The sequence below is a fragment of the Mauremys reevesii genome, linkage group 6, assembly GCF_016161935.1.
Source record: "Mauremys reevesii isolate NIE-2019 linkage group 6, ASM1616193v1, whole genome shotgun sequence".
Taxonomy (NCBI): domain Eukaryota; kingdom Metazoa; phylum Chordata; order Testudines; family Geoemydidae; genus Mauremys; species Mauremys reevesii.
The window spans coordinates 105073723-105087382 of NC_052628.1; the positions used below are offsets into that span (position 1 = coordinate 105073723).

General features: G+C 39.7%; 1 protein-coding gene and 1 long non-coding RNA gene across 13 annotated transcripts in view; one reads left to right on the forward strand and one right to left on the reverse strand.

The window, feature by feature from the left end:
- PTPRD (protein tyrosine phosphatase receptor type D) overlaps positions 1-13660 on the forward strand; it is a 1010945-nt gene that overhangs the window by 409110 nt on the left and 588175 nt on the right. The gene's annotated exons all lie outside the window — the stretch shown is intronic.
- The window catches only part of LOC120407469, a 155052-nt gene that overhangs the window by 128796 nt on the left and 12596 nt on the right, over positions 1-13660 (reverse strand). For all 11 annotated transcript variants that reach the window (XR_005600000.1, XR_005600005.1, XR_005600004.1 and 8 more), the window contains exons 2-3: positions 5613-5699; positions 874-983 (exon numbers count right to left, since the gene is read on the reverse strand). This is a non-coding gene — a long non-coding RNA (uncharacterized LOC120407469). The remainder of the gene's footprint in view (positions 1-873; positions 984-5612; positions 5700-13660) is intronic.

Here is a 13660-nt window from a genome sequence, read left to right on the forward strand (position 1 = left end):
CAGTGCCTGTTTTACAGGCAGCTAGAAACAAAGTAAAATGTAGTTATGTATTATTTGAAGCAGAGACTAAAATGGATTTTAAAGCAAGTGAATGCCTTTGCTTACTCCTAACTGGCTGTTCCCTACTGCCTCCTCATTACTTATACACAGTTTTAGAACATCTCCCATTACTAGTGATCATTTTTATTGTTTTCTCTAACAGCAATAACACCAATATTTTGATAGTGTTGCTCAAAAAGATACACAGTCAAAGGCGTTCCTTTTAAAAGCTATGTTCATTAACTTTGTTGGTCTGTGCAGGGAAATGTGTTAGGCATTTGGTTCATTATATGTCAGGTTACTTTGTTTGAGGTTTAAAATTAGCAAGATTATATCACTGTCATATCTTATCTTTGCCTTTCATTATGATTTTAAATTTCAATGGAACACTTTCTTGCCTCATGAGGGTGAATGCCCATGGAAAACAAAGGAGTGGGTGCATTGTGATGATTAAGAGAAACATATTCATAAATACAAATATAACCTGCAGTTTCTAATTACTGACATTATAATTAGTATTAACAACACAAATGCCATATTGGCTTAACACTGTTGTCATACACACAGAGTTTAGAAGAATCCTTCAGAGCCCTGATGTGCTCTAATATCACATTATAAATTATCCTTGTCTTCCTGTCATGTGGAATACTTCCTGTCCTCTGACCCTCTCTAATTACTGATGCTAGCATCTCAGAGGGACTTTCTGGAAGTTCAAAAATTACTGTATTGTTTTAATTATTCAGTAAAAGACTGATTAAAATGTGGCTGAGAGCAGTGCGTATCTAATTCATAATTACATACATAAGTGGAAGCTCTGTGGATTAGACTTTTTACCTCAAGGGATGTAGTTTGAATCCAGCCTGGATCATGAGTAGTATTGCAGTAAAACATCTTTCATAGGAGAAGCTTTCAATATTTGGTGGTTTGTCTCACATCTTACATTCCTTTAATAATAATAATTAGAAATAAGTTTATAAAACAGTTAACCCAAGCATCTCCCTTTGGAAGTGTATATAATTTCTTGGGGTTGAGGGGGAAATATTCTGTTGTGGGGAAGAGGGGTTTCCCTCTTCAGTAACTGTTCACTGTTAGCACAGCTGTTGTGCTTTATGTGCATACGTTGTTTGGAAAAAAGGTGTAAGGTGAAAAAAATCCTTTTGGTGAAGCTATGTCACTCATAGGTTTGAAGTCTGGTCATGACACCTGAATAGCAGGGAATGTATGCCACTGAATGTATTTACAGCCACAAATGCAACATCAAATGGATTGTAGCATTGAATTGCAAAATTGAAAGTGCAAAAATACATGCTCTGCCCCCTCTCCCCCCACTCTTGAATTCCTCAAATAGAGGTGAAAGTCTGTCATCTGTAAACAAATGGGAGGAATGTCTAGCTTTTCTTCTTACTGTGGAACTGAGACAGAGACAGGGGAAAAAAGTTAGCATAAGGTGTATACTCTAATAAGACTGTTACAAGACCACCCTACCAAATATTGTACTGGAGTAGGATGTGTGGATGATTACTCTTGGGAGGGTAATAAAGGTTTAGTATTATTAGTACTGAATTTACTGAAACACTATGAAATCTGAGAGCTCTGGAAATGATGTAATTAAATGTTCAGTTTCTGTTTTAGCCAAATAAATATGCCCTAGCAATAATGTAAACGGTCTTTCTCCTAACACCTTCCGGTCTCCAAGGTTATTGATTATGGAGACATGGATACTTCAGATGAGTGCCCAAAAGCTTGGACACAGATCTGAAGCTTATCCAAACTAGAGAATTGGAACTTCTTGAATCTGTAAAATTGGGGTTGGAAATCTCATGTGCACAGACCGATTATGCAACTTGTGAAAATACACAAAAATATCCTTTATTAATTAAGGATTAAAGCTACGTATTTTTTCCCCATCTGAGTATTAACCTGGCACTTTAAATGTCATCAGGTGGGTGGAGACAATGTGCTCAGCACAGCATCCATGGGGTCCTTGTCTTTAATGGGGCCCTCCCCCCCATAATAGGTAGTAGAAGGGGTATGAAGAGAAGCTTACAAGAACAGAAAAGGGAAGAAAAGAAGAGCAGGAAACAGCTGGGCCAGGTGAAGTTAAGGACACTGCTTTTCCTGCTGACCAGAAGAGTAAGTGTGTGTGGAGGGGAGGGGGGTTATTTATACCCCATGTAGTCCTGGAAAAGCCCTGGCTTACCTGGATCGGGCTGGCAGCAGCACCCATCTACAAAATTTGTAACAGGATTGAGATTCCTCATGACCCACTGTCGGCATTACACTGCTCACATTTTCTTTCTGGGCTGGTAAGGAACTTTTCCCTCACTGTGAGATTGGCCAAGGCAGGGTGAGGTTTTTCACCTTCCCAACAGCAAGTGGGTTAGGTGATAATGTTGCTACTGAATATATAAAACTCATGGCAGATGACCAGTGCAGGTATTTGTTATGAAAGGATCCCCTTCTATTTTCATACCCCTCCTTTAGTGAGCATCTGGCTATATTATGGTTGATCAAATACAGGGTGTCCGGTGCAAGACCAGATTGTTGCCTTGGAATCTGGGGTACACATATTTCCTCCCAAACGTGTGGTTTTTACAGGCTCTAACTGGCTTCTTGGAGCCAGAGCAAGGGGAGAAAGGAAGAAATTTTCTCCAAAACTTCTCTGCAAGTCCCCTACACCTCCCCAAGTGGGTTGATTGGAACTAGAGAAAACTGCCTGCCACATATAATACATGTATGCTTTATACCATGATTTTATATTTTGTCTGTGTTTGGAATAGAGTACATTTATTTCATGCTTCCTACTTTCTCTCAGTGTGTGGTTCAAAATCCATGAAACGGGAAAGTGAGGCTCATATTGGGTACACAGATTTTTTTAGGTGTGAACTTTAGCTTTACTCACTTGCTGGCATTTAAAAGGCAAAGCAAATCCCCATAAGTGAAAAATGATGTGTTTTTATTCCTCTGAAATAAACAGAATTACATATTCTTAAAGTTAACGTTCATGGCTCTTCCTTATAGTCTTTCAGCTTTTCTATTCCTGGTCCCAGCCAAAATCAGGAAGTGATGTGCTATTTATTTATTTCAATATAACCAATATTTTCCAGGGTGCTAAGTGCTATATGAAGTGTGCACGATTTCAGCTGGATCAGTTCCATAACACTCCTGACCTACCTCCTGTAACATTCTCTCAGGCCACTTTGTATGTCCAACAACGCACTTCATCTGTTATTCCTAACATCTGCCCATTTGTACACCAGCCAGCTCATTTTCTCAGGAAAACATATGGAAGGATAGATGGAGTTTGTAGTGCGCTCTGTCAGACCCAAGGAAGAGGTATGTTGCAGAGCTGAGAGCCTTTTGCTGTTAAAACAAGTTGGGGAGCTGGTGGAGATATCCGCTTGAGTACCTTAGCTCATTGCAACTCCATGGGTATCGTATCAGGAGGTTGTCTCTAAGTAGTGAGAACCAAATCCTTGTAAGGCTCTGATTCTGCAGCTGAATCTGCTGATGCAGACCCTTGTATTTGTATGGGTCTATGGGACAATGTGACACCACACAGGCACAGGGTTCCACATTAACAGCTCTGATTGGGCACAGGATAGTTTGATGGAATTAAAATTTAAAAGTAACAGGGATGAGAGGCAGTTACTGGAATTTCAGCCCACAAAAGAGCTACATTTGCATCAAGTCATGGGCAGAGATGCACACTGATTTTTTATTACATCTGACCCAGTTAGTTCATTCCAAGCATTATCATAGAGTTTTATACGGTTCTGATCTGATTGTTCCGGGTTATGCTTGTTAAGCACAGAGACTTTGATTTAGGTGTTAAAATGTCTTGTCAAACTAGATCCTCATCTACATCATTAAGGATATTCTGATCATTCCTCTCTAGTCATAGATCTTTGAGAAAGTGGGAGCTAACCAGAGAAGAAAGAAATGGAAGGGAAGTGATATTTTATTGGAGCATCTTTCAAAGGAAACCTTCACCATATTTTTGAGCTCTTTTTGGTACCAGTGAGTGCAGCCAGACTTTGCGAAAGAAAAACAGATCATACAACATGGAATTTGGAGACTCTCACCCCATTGGGGAGGGTGGGATAGCTTGGTGGTTTGAGCATTGGCCTGCTAAACCCAGGGTTGTGAGTTCAATCCTTGAGGGGGCCACTTAGGGATCTGGGGCAAAAATCAGTACTTGGTCCTGCTAGTGAAGGCAGGGGGCTGGACTTGATGACCTTTCAAGGTCCCTTCCAGTTCTAGGAGATTGGTATATCTCCAATTATTACTATGACTATCCCCTGCCCTTTAGCAGAGATACTATGAGTGGCACATTGGAAATGTTGATACTTTTTGGAGAGGGTAGTCTACAGACAAATTGAACCCCCCGTTTGGATATGCCAGTGTGTCCATCAGATATGAAGTCAAGTCAGACTACTATGTGATGTCTTTGGGAGGAGAGAGAAAAAGACAATTAGGGTGTATTTTAAGGATTGTGTACCATATTTCTCTATGTCATGACCTTTATATTAAAAGAAAAGTCAGTACAAACCATTTCTATTTTAGTTTTGTTAATCCAGAAGGAACATAGTTTATAGGAACATTATAGTAAATCTCCTTGGGCTGCGGAATTTGCTACTTACATACATGTTGTGGTTTTGGGGTTGGGGGTAAATAATTCTTTCTCCCAAATCAATGTCAATACAAATAAATCTGAAGTAACAGTCTCTAAAGTTAATAGTAGAAAACAAATGCATATATCATAGGGTGAGAATAATAGCATGGGGGGTTCTATGTGAGTCTTATTAAATAAAATAGAAAAATAAGAACAAACCAAAAGTCTGATAGAATAAACTGTTAATACTTTGACCCTCCCTTTCCCCTACTCCTCCATCATTGCTTGGTGAATCTTGTCACAAATCTCTAAGTTTTGAACTAGCTGTATGTAGGGTTGCCGCCTTTCGAATAGCTGGCATCTGGACTCCTGAAGCCCCGCCCTATGCCCCACCTCTTCTCCCCAAGGCTCTGCTCCATCACTCACTCTTCTTCCCTGCTCCCCCTGTTGCTCACTGGATTGTCTCCATCTCTCTCCCCCATCCCCAAGTTGAGCTTCTTCTGCTCCAGGGCTGGGACAGGAGCTGCTGTAGCCTGCCTAGGAGGTGGGCTTGAGCAGGGGCTGGCATGGGTTAATGACCAGTGCCTCCCCTTGCCCCATGGTAACTAGAATTTTGGTGTCTGGTCAGTACATCTGACCAGACGCTGCCAGGTCCCCTTTTTGACTGGACTTTTCAATCGAAAACTGGGCACCTGGTAACCCTAAATAGCACTCAAACACATAGGCCAAAAACTGGCCTGTCCAGGTAAAACTCAGATGAGTGGCAATCCTTGTTGTGTAAGGTTTGTATTGTTGGAATCCCACTGGCTTTAATTGGAATAATGCACATGAACCTTAGACGACTTCTAGAAATGTAGACCTTCAAATGTTCTATTTAGCTGCTTTTGGGTGAAGCTGATAAAAGGAGCATAAGAAGAGCAAAAAGCACATACAGTAACCAAAAACTAATTTTACTCACTGTGTAATTGTCACATTAAATTCATGGTGGTACAGAGGAGATTTAGAGCCTTTCCTCTGGGAATCTCAGTGGGTATTGGACCAGGCCCTAAATGCACAGATTAACATCTATCAATGACTGTGGAAATAATAAGAGAGACAAAGTCGGGGGAGAAATAAACTTTCAAGTTACACAGAGCTGCTCTTCTGGTCTGGGAAATGTACTCAGACTATCACAGCTAAATACAAGGTAGAGCAGATTGTTCAGCAAAAGTAGGTTAACACATATTTCAAGAGACAATTCAGGGTGAAGAGGGCTATTAACACCTCTCCATAGAGAGGACAAGTGGAGGGAAAAGCTTGGGGATGGTGTTAAATGGATTGCGGATTGTTGTAATCAGGGGCGGCTCTAGGCACCAGCAAAACAAGCTGGTGCCTAGGGCGGCCAAATCTAGGGGGCGGCAGGCTGGGCCGGCGGACCTGCCGCAGTCAAGCCTGCGGGAGGTCCACCGGAGCCCCGGGACGACTGGACCTGCCGCAGGCATGACTGCGGAGGGGGCGCTCGTCCCGCGGCTCGGCTGGACCTCCCGCAGGCATGACTGCGGCAGCTCAAGCGGAGCCGCGGGATCCGCGAACCGTCCGCAGCCGCGGGGGATCCAGCCGAGCCACGCGGGACCAGCGGTCCCTCTGCAGTCATGCGCGCGGGAGGTCCGCTGCTCCCGCGGCTCCGGGGCGCCTCCTGCGCATGACTGCTTGGGGCGGCCAAAACGGTAGAGCCGCCCCTGGTTGTAATAAGCCATAAATCAAGTGTCTCTGTTAGTCCGTGAGTGAACTCCCAGGCTTGTCTTTGAAGGTATAGTGCAGGTTTCCTTTGAGGATGAGCACTGTGAAGTCAGAGTGATCGCTTTGTGAAAAGTGTTCACCCACAGGTGACATGGTGTTTTTGTCTTTTATCATTTTTCTGTTCTTTTAAATTTTTTATAATTTTTCTCAAAAGTTTGTCTCTCTCACCAACAGAAGTTGGTCCACCTTGTCCCTCTAATATCCTGGGGTGAACACGGCAACAACACGGCATATACAATTAATAGTTGTAATGATCTATATGATGGCAGGTCATTCAAGGAACATCCCAACTTGTTTCAGAATTCTGGTGGGCATATGGGCAGACTGAAGTAGAGATCAAGAAAGCAGAAATTGGGCCTGTCTTTGCCCTAGGGCTATTTGTATGGTCAGCTGGAGAGCCCTATTTTCCCCAGGCTATTGTCACAGGTTATATAAGAGCTCCTTGAATTAATATGCAGAGACTTGACACTGAAATACATAAATATCTTTTGTACTGAACACAGGTGCCCAGATAATAGAGAGATTAGCACCGTACAAATAAAGTGAACCAACACTCTGCATGGCTTTGTACGAGGGCTGGGAGACAAAACTGCACATTGGACAAATGTTGATGTCGAAGATCAGCTTGTGTGAAAACTATTTCTAGTGCAATATTGTCACCATTGTGAAATTCCGTATATTTTAAATGTTGTTCAGAAGTTCCATGGCAGATAATTTGGACATTCTTATAATATATTAATTTTGTTATGAACAGAACACAGGAAGGATAGGATAGCACATAGTGTCTCCCACTTACATTAATAATATATTTATGGACCCATTCATATGGGCCTATACATAGAAAAACACCACGGCAAGTGGGGAAGGAAGTGGCCAGGACATATGAACTCTTTTTGATGCTGTAACTCCAAAACCAGTGCAGAAATCTATAACCTGTTCCCACAACATGCAGTAGCCGGTAATCCTAAACAGGTGCTCTCTCTCCCAGAAGGTTCTTATGTCTCATCTGTGGCTGGCCTATCTACACAGGGATGCTGTTGATTACAACTGAGGGCTCCTTTGTAGCCCCCCTAGTCCTGAATGACACTAGCTGGTGGTTGGGTTCCAGGCCAAAACTTTCGAAAATGGATGCCTAAAGGTAGGATCCTAAATTGCCATTTAAGCATCTAAATAAGTATCCTGATTTCACAGTTCCTGAGCACCCAGAATCTTCCACCTTCTAGGTGCTCAGCATTTTTTAAAATCATCTTATTTCTTTAGATGTCTGCATAGTATTTAGGAGCCTAACTTAAGAATGATCTTAAGTCTATGAATCTATAAATCTTGGCCTTGGTGTCTTATCAGTTCCTCCTTTGCCACTGGCCAGTCAAGCCATTAATCTTCCTGGGTCCTGGTGTTCAGACCAGAAGAGTAAGCCTCCCATTTATATGCCACAAAATAAAATTTAAACTGAAGCAAGATTTCTTCAGTTCCAGTTATTTGTGGATGTGGGAATTATTTATAAAGTACTAATACACATAAAATTACCATGAAGGAATTCCTGTGATTCGGTATTATGAATAATGATGCAAATTCACTTTAAATACTTCATTTATTCATATAAATCCCTTATTAATGACCAGAGAGCTACCCAAATATGACTGTTTCTCATTCCAGATTGTTGATTTAAAAATAAAAAATTGAATAGTCATACTTTGAGGCTTTTTTTCCTTGAAAAAAATATCAATTTCTGTTTAAGTTGTCCCTGCAGGACATGAGTTAACCATTTGCACACAGCAAATAGAGGATATAATGAACAGAAAGAACCATGAAAAAATCCCTTTTCTGAGAGCATCAAGCTTTTTTTAAATATTACCAATACATTCTGAACATATGCCACAGAAATGGAAATGAACTTATGGAATCAGCCTCTATGTAATTGGTTCTTATCCAGGGTGTATAATTTTAGACATTTTTGCTGAGACATTTTTCCTTTTCTTCTTTTGTTTATGAAGGGGAAAAAAAGCAAACACAAAACGTATTTCCCACAAACATTTAGTCAGTAGCCTTCTGTTATAGAAAATGTAACAGAAAATTATAGGCTTCATTGTCTCTCAAGCAACTCTTTTTTTCCCTTTGCTGTGTATATATTTTGTTAATCTTAAGGGTAAATTTAGTTACAGAGGGTTTATTGTGAGTAGCCCAGTTATTAGCAAAAACAGCTATGGATTTGTTTTCAACAAAGAAATGGCTTTGACATGGAGTCTTGATTGGCTGGTTTGTGAATCACAGGTATCTCCTGTTTAAGGACAGAATGACTATTGACTGAGGGGCTTTGTGCCATTTAATAGATAGCAATGGAATGAACTTTATTAAAAAAATCTCTATAGAGTGATACCTTCACAGCTTACAGCACAGGGGAAAAGGGAATTTTTCCTCCACCATTTATATATAATTTAATAATCAAATTTTCAGCACCTGGGAGAATTTTTCACCCCCCCCCCCACCCCCAATCTCCCTTTCTGCTTCCTGTGTCTCCTAATAAATTATTGGCAAAATGGAGTTCCTCCCGCCACGTCCCACCCCACCCACCCCCGCAACCTCTAAAGGGATTTTAAGAGATTAATACAAATTTTAACTTGTTCAGGCTATGGCACAGCTTCCAACAATAGGCTAAGAATCTTTGTGGTTATGGCTGAACTACTAGGGTCTTTAACCCTGAATGCCCACCTTTTAATTGATGCTGTGGAAGGCGAATGAGAGAATTAGTAATGAAGTAATGGCTATTCCTGCAAATGATGCCTTGTGGCCTGAACCCAGTAATGAGCTTAACACCTGGCAGACAATGTGAATGGCCCTAGAAATGAGCTCACTTTGGTTTCATTGTTCCCTGTGCTATGGAACAACACTTGAATTCAAAAGAAGCCTTTGGTGTTTCTACACACATGCATATTTTAGATCTGAGCTACTATTTTTACAGTACAGTGTACTTGCTTACAAAAAAAGAATTCCATCTCCTTTGTGCCACAAAAGGCACATTATAGTCTACTTCCTCTCCACCAAAAAGATGAACTGTTAGCTTGAATTTTAGAATTAGTCCCTATGCTCAAATATTTTCACTCTGTTTTGTATCCAGTAGCTATAAGTCTTCCAAAACCATTGTTTTTATTTTATTTTATTTTTATTTTATATTTTTTTTGTTTTACCCTGAGTTTAGGAAAGTTCCATATTTCCAAAAACTTAGGTGGGATTATATTTGACATGGTGCTTTTAAATCTTATTCTACACAATGTACACAGGCCTATTAAAGAAGCAATTACAGAATCTCCAAATGCCAAAATTTTAGGATGGAAAATTATAATACTGGTTGCAGACAGGTAGTTAGAAGTTTCCCTCTATATTCATTGAAACTGAGCTAGATTTTTTCCAATATGTTTCTGCACTGCATTCTTAGTAGAGGGAAATATGAGTCTTATAGAATATAGATAACAAATATCGGGGAGGGAGACCCCAAAATGTTTGAAAAAACTAACTGGCATTAAATTGTATGCAATGGGACTGACTAAAGCAGTCCTTTTGTAAAGTGAGATACATTTGGTGGAAATTGGAGGAGGTCAGTGACAGTAGATTGCATCAATACAATCTCTTTCCCTCCCTCACTATTTCCCCTCCCTCCTTAGCACTGCTGGGAGTATCAAAACAATAGCTTTTAAAAATCAGAATTCAAGTTAATGAAGTAAGGCAATGGAGCTGTTACAACTGATAGCATCCTTAATTAGTCATCTTAGGGGGAATTGTTGCATCATCTAGAGGCACTGCTGCTTCAAGTATGTGAATTTCTTTATTTGTGTCTGTATAAAGGTGCCATATATAACAAAACGTGTACACATGTGGTATTCTTTTAATCGGAACATATCCAAGACCTGTTTAATTAGTAGCAGGAATACCAACTATTGAGGATTGAAATCTAAAAACTTATGCAGCAACCTATGACTGTTCTACTTTCCAGTTATAGAGAACATTTTAAGCTTGTTTACTGTCTTTTTTTTAAGTTAACAATTTATTGTTCACTTGCCTGCAAAGCTGGCTTGTGTGTGCGCGCGCATTTGTTTTTTGAAGGTGGAAACATGAGGATTATTTTTCATATGTATTTGTGTCAAATAATGCTTGTAAAATAAAAATTAAAAAAAAATACAAGTTGACTGGTAGGCTATGCATGAAGTTTTGAACGGAAAAATAATATTCAGGGAAGATTCCAGGAATGCTGACATTCAGTATTTTGTAAGGTTTCAGAGTAGCAGCCGTGTTAGTCTGTATCCGCAAAAAGACCAGGAGTACTTGTGGCACCTTAGAGACTAACAAATTTATTTGAGCATAAGCTTTCGTGGGCTATAGCTCAAATAAATTTGTTAGTCTGTAAGGTGCCACAAGTACTCCTGTTCCAGTATTTTGTAAGCTACCTTCAGAATGTGTTTTTAATTGTGTGTGTGTGTGTGTTTTAATGTGCATGTGCTAAAACATTATAACCAGCAGCTTATTGGTCACATTTTGAAATGAGAGTTCTTTTACTATTTTATGACTTCAACAGAGTAATAAACCAGATTAGTTAGGATGACTTGAATAATGCAGATCACTGATATAAGACAAGATTGTGAACCCATTATTCACATCAGTTCTTCAGTAATAGATTGAACGGGGTTACTGGGATGAGTAAGTACTCCTCAATGTGAGCAAGGGGTTTGCACTCTGACCCATAGGGCTTTATGTTTGTGAAGTTCTGTCAATATGTTAACTGGTGCTCACAGAGCCCCAAGAAAGTATTGTGGTGTAGATAAGATATGTTCCATTTGCAAATATGGTTAATAAATTATAGATCTTATAAACTTCTTACAGATAGTTACAAATACATCTGTAGAAGGAAAGTAAAGTGGAAGGATGATCCAATGGTTAGGGCACTAGCCCGAACCCTAGACAGGTTCAGTTCCCTGCTCCATCATAGACTTCCTGTGTGACCTCAACAACTCACTCAGCTGGAATGTGTAATGTCCAGCTCAAGGAGACATACCTGCCTGCACTAGTTATGATTGAGCTAGTGTGCTAAAAATAGAAGTGTAGCCAAAGCGGTGGGAGGAGATAATCACCCAGAGTAGTATTTGGTGTCAGATTAGTACATAGTTGGGATGGCTCACGCCACCACAGCTATACTTTCATGTTTAGTGCATTAGCTTGATGAGAGTTAACTCAGTCTGTCTCCTTGAGCTGGAAATTACACCTACCAACTCTAGTATAAACATGTGAGTCTCCCTGTACCCTATCTGTAAAATTAGGGTTATAGTACTGCCTAACCTCCTCACAGGGGTGTGGCAAGGATAAATACACTGAGGATTGGAAGGCACTCAAATACTATAGTAATTGGAGCCATGTAAGTACCAAAGATTGATAGGTAGAATGGGTTGTAAGTGATCTGTTGGACCATGTAACAATTGATTAACCGTGTAATAATAACCCACTACCTTCGAACCAGCCAAAATACCTAGTAACCATTTATTATCCCTCTCTAAACTATTTGTAAATGGGACCTTAAAATAAAGCGTGATGGATAATTCTATAGATGAGGAGGCTGACACAGAGACAGTTAAGTAATTAGCTCAGTGCTACAATAAGACTGAGGCAAAGTCAAAATTGGTGTTCCTGGCTCTCTGCCTTATGTTCAGTTCTCTAGACTATACTGCCACACACTGGCATTAACTTTGAATTTATAGTTTAAAGCCCCTTTTCCAAACTGGTGGAACATTGTCTTATTCAGCTGATGGGACATGCTAAGCTGCCATTTTCAATGAATGACCCTATTTTTTGAATTCACTCAGAAAGTAAGATGCTGAAAACTTATGTTTTCCAGGAGTTATTTTTATGACAAGGCACACTTAAGGTGATGACCCTAAACTGAAAGACTTGGTCTGAGACCGCAAGGGTTACTTACATGTCTCTGTAGCATCATTTCTAAACTAGTGCACTCTAGCAGACCCTTCTCTTCATGTTTCTGTCTCCACACAGTTCCAAAGCCAGCCTGCTTGAGTTAACGAACTTGAGCTATCTCTATATCAGAGGGGTAGCCATGTTAGTCTGGATCTGTAAAAAGCGACAAAAAGTCCTGTGGCACCTTATAGACTAACAGACGTATTGGAGCATGAGCTTTCGTGGGTGAATACCCACTTCGTCAGATTAATACCCACTTCATCTGATGAAGTGGGTATTCACCCACGAAAGCTTATGTTCCAATACGTCTGTTAATCTTTAAGGTGCCACAGGATTCTTTGTCGCTTATCTCTATATTGATGCTTAATTGGCATTACCAGAGATTGATAAATATAGACCTGTTAAATTTCTGTCACTTTGATCACTTTGATATTTCTGAGTAGTTTTCTTTCTCTACCCACTTGGTCTGAGCTAAGTATTTGCCGGCATAGTTCCAACTTATTACATTATAATACCATGGACGCTTTACTGCTTGATTCAGACAACAAAATTATGTACCAGAGGGAGGAAGCATTATGAAATAGCACACCAATTTAATGCCCCAGAAAACTTAGATTTCACAGTATCATGCTCTCAAAGCAAAGTAAAACCAACATTTGCAGAGGAAAAGCATGAGAATGCTTCAGTTGTTATATAGCGGGAAAACATGATCAGCATGTGGGAATTGTGTTCATATATAAATATTAAATACCAAAAACCTCTATGTAAATATCAGAAAAGAGTTGACTTAAACTGATAAAATCAAGGAATTTTGTGTTAAGGCAGACATATCTTAGCTCATGGTCCTATGCAAGAAAAGTGGTGGGGTGGGGGTGGTAAAGTGAGGACAGAGTGCTAGTGTTAACTTTGATTTTTGTAGAATTTTTTTTTCCAGTTTGTCAGATCCTTCATGGCATTTAAACATAGTTTCTGGTATTTAATTTCCTTGGTGGTTTTCTTAAAGTAAATCTTTCATGGAAGGTTCTACAGTTACTGTATTATTTATCTAGAACTATTCTCCCAAGCTGGTCTTTTGGATACATATATAATTAGGCAGTTTTTTAAAACTTGACTTTTATTAAAACATGTTTCATTTCCTCCTAAAGATTCTGGTCTCTTGGGTAAATCATTAGGCAGATTTTTAAAAATCTGTTTTATTGACCTAAGTGAACATGTATTATGCACTTTTATGGAATACATAATTAGATATTTAAAGAAAAGTATGTATCAACC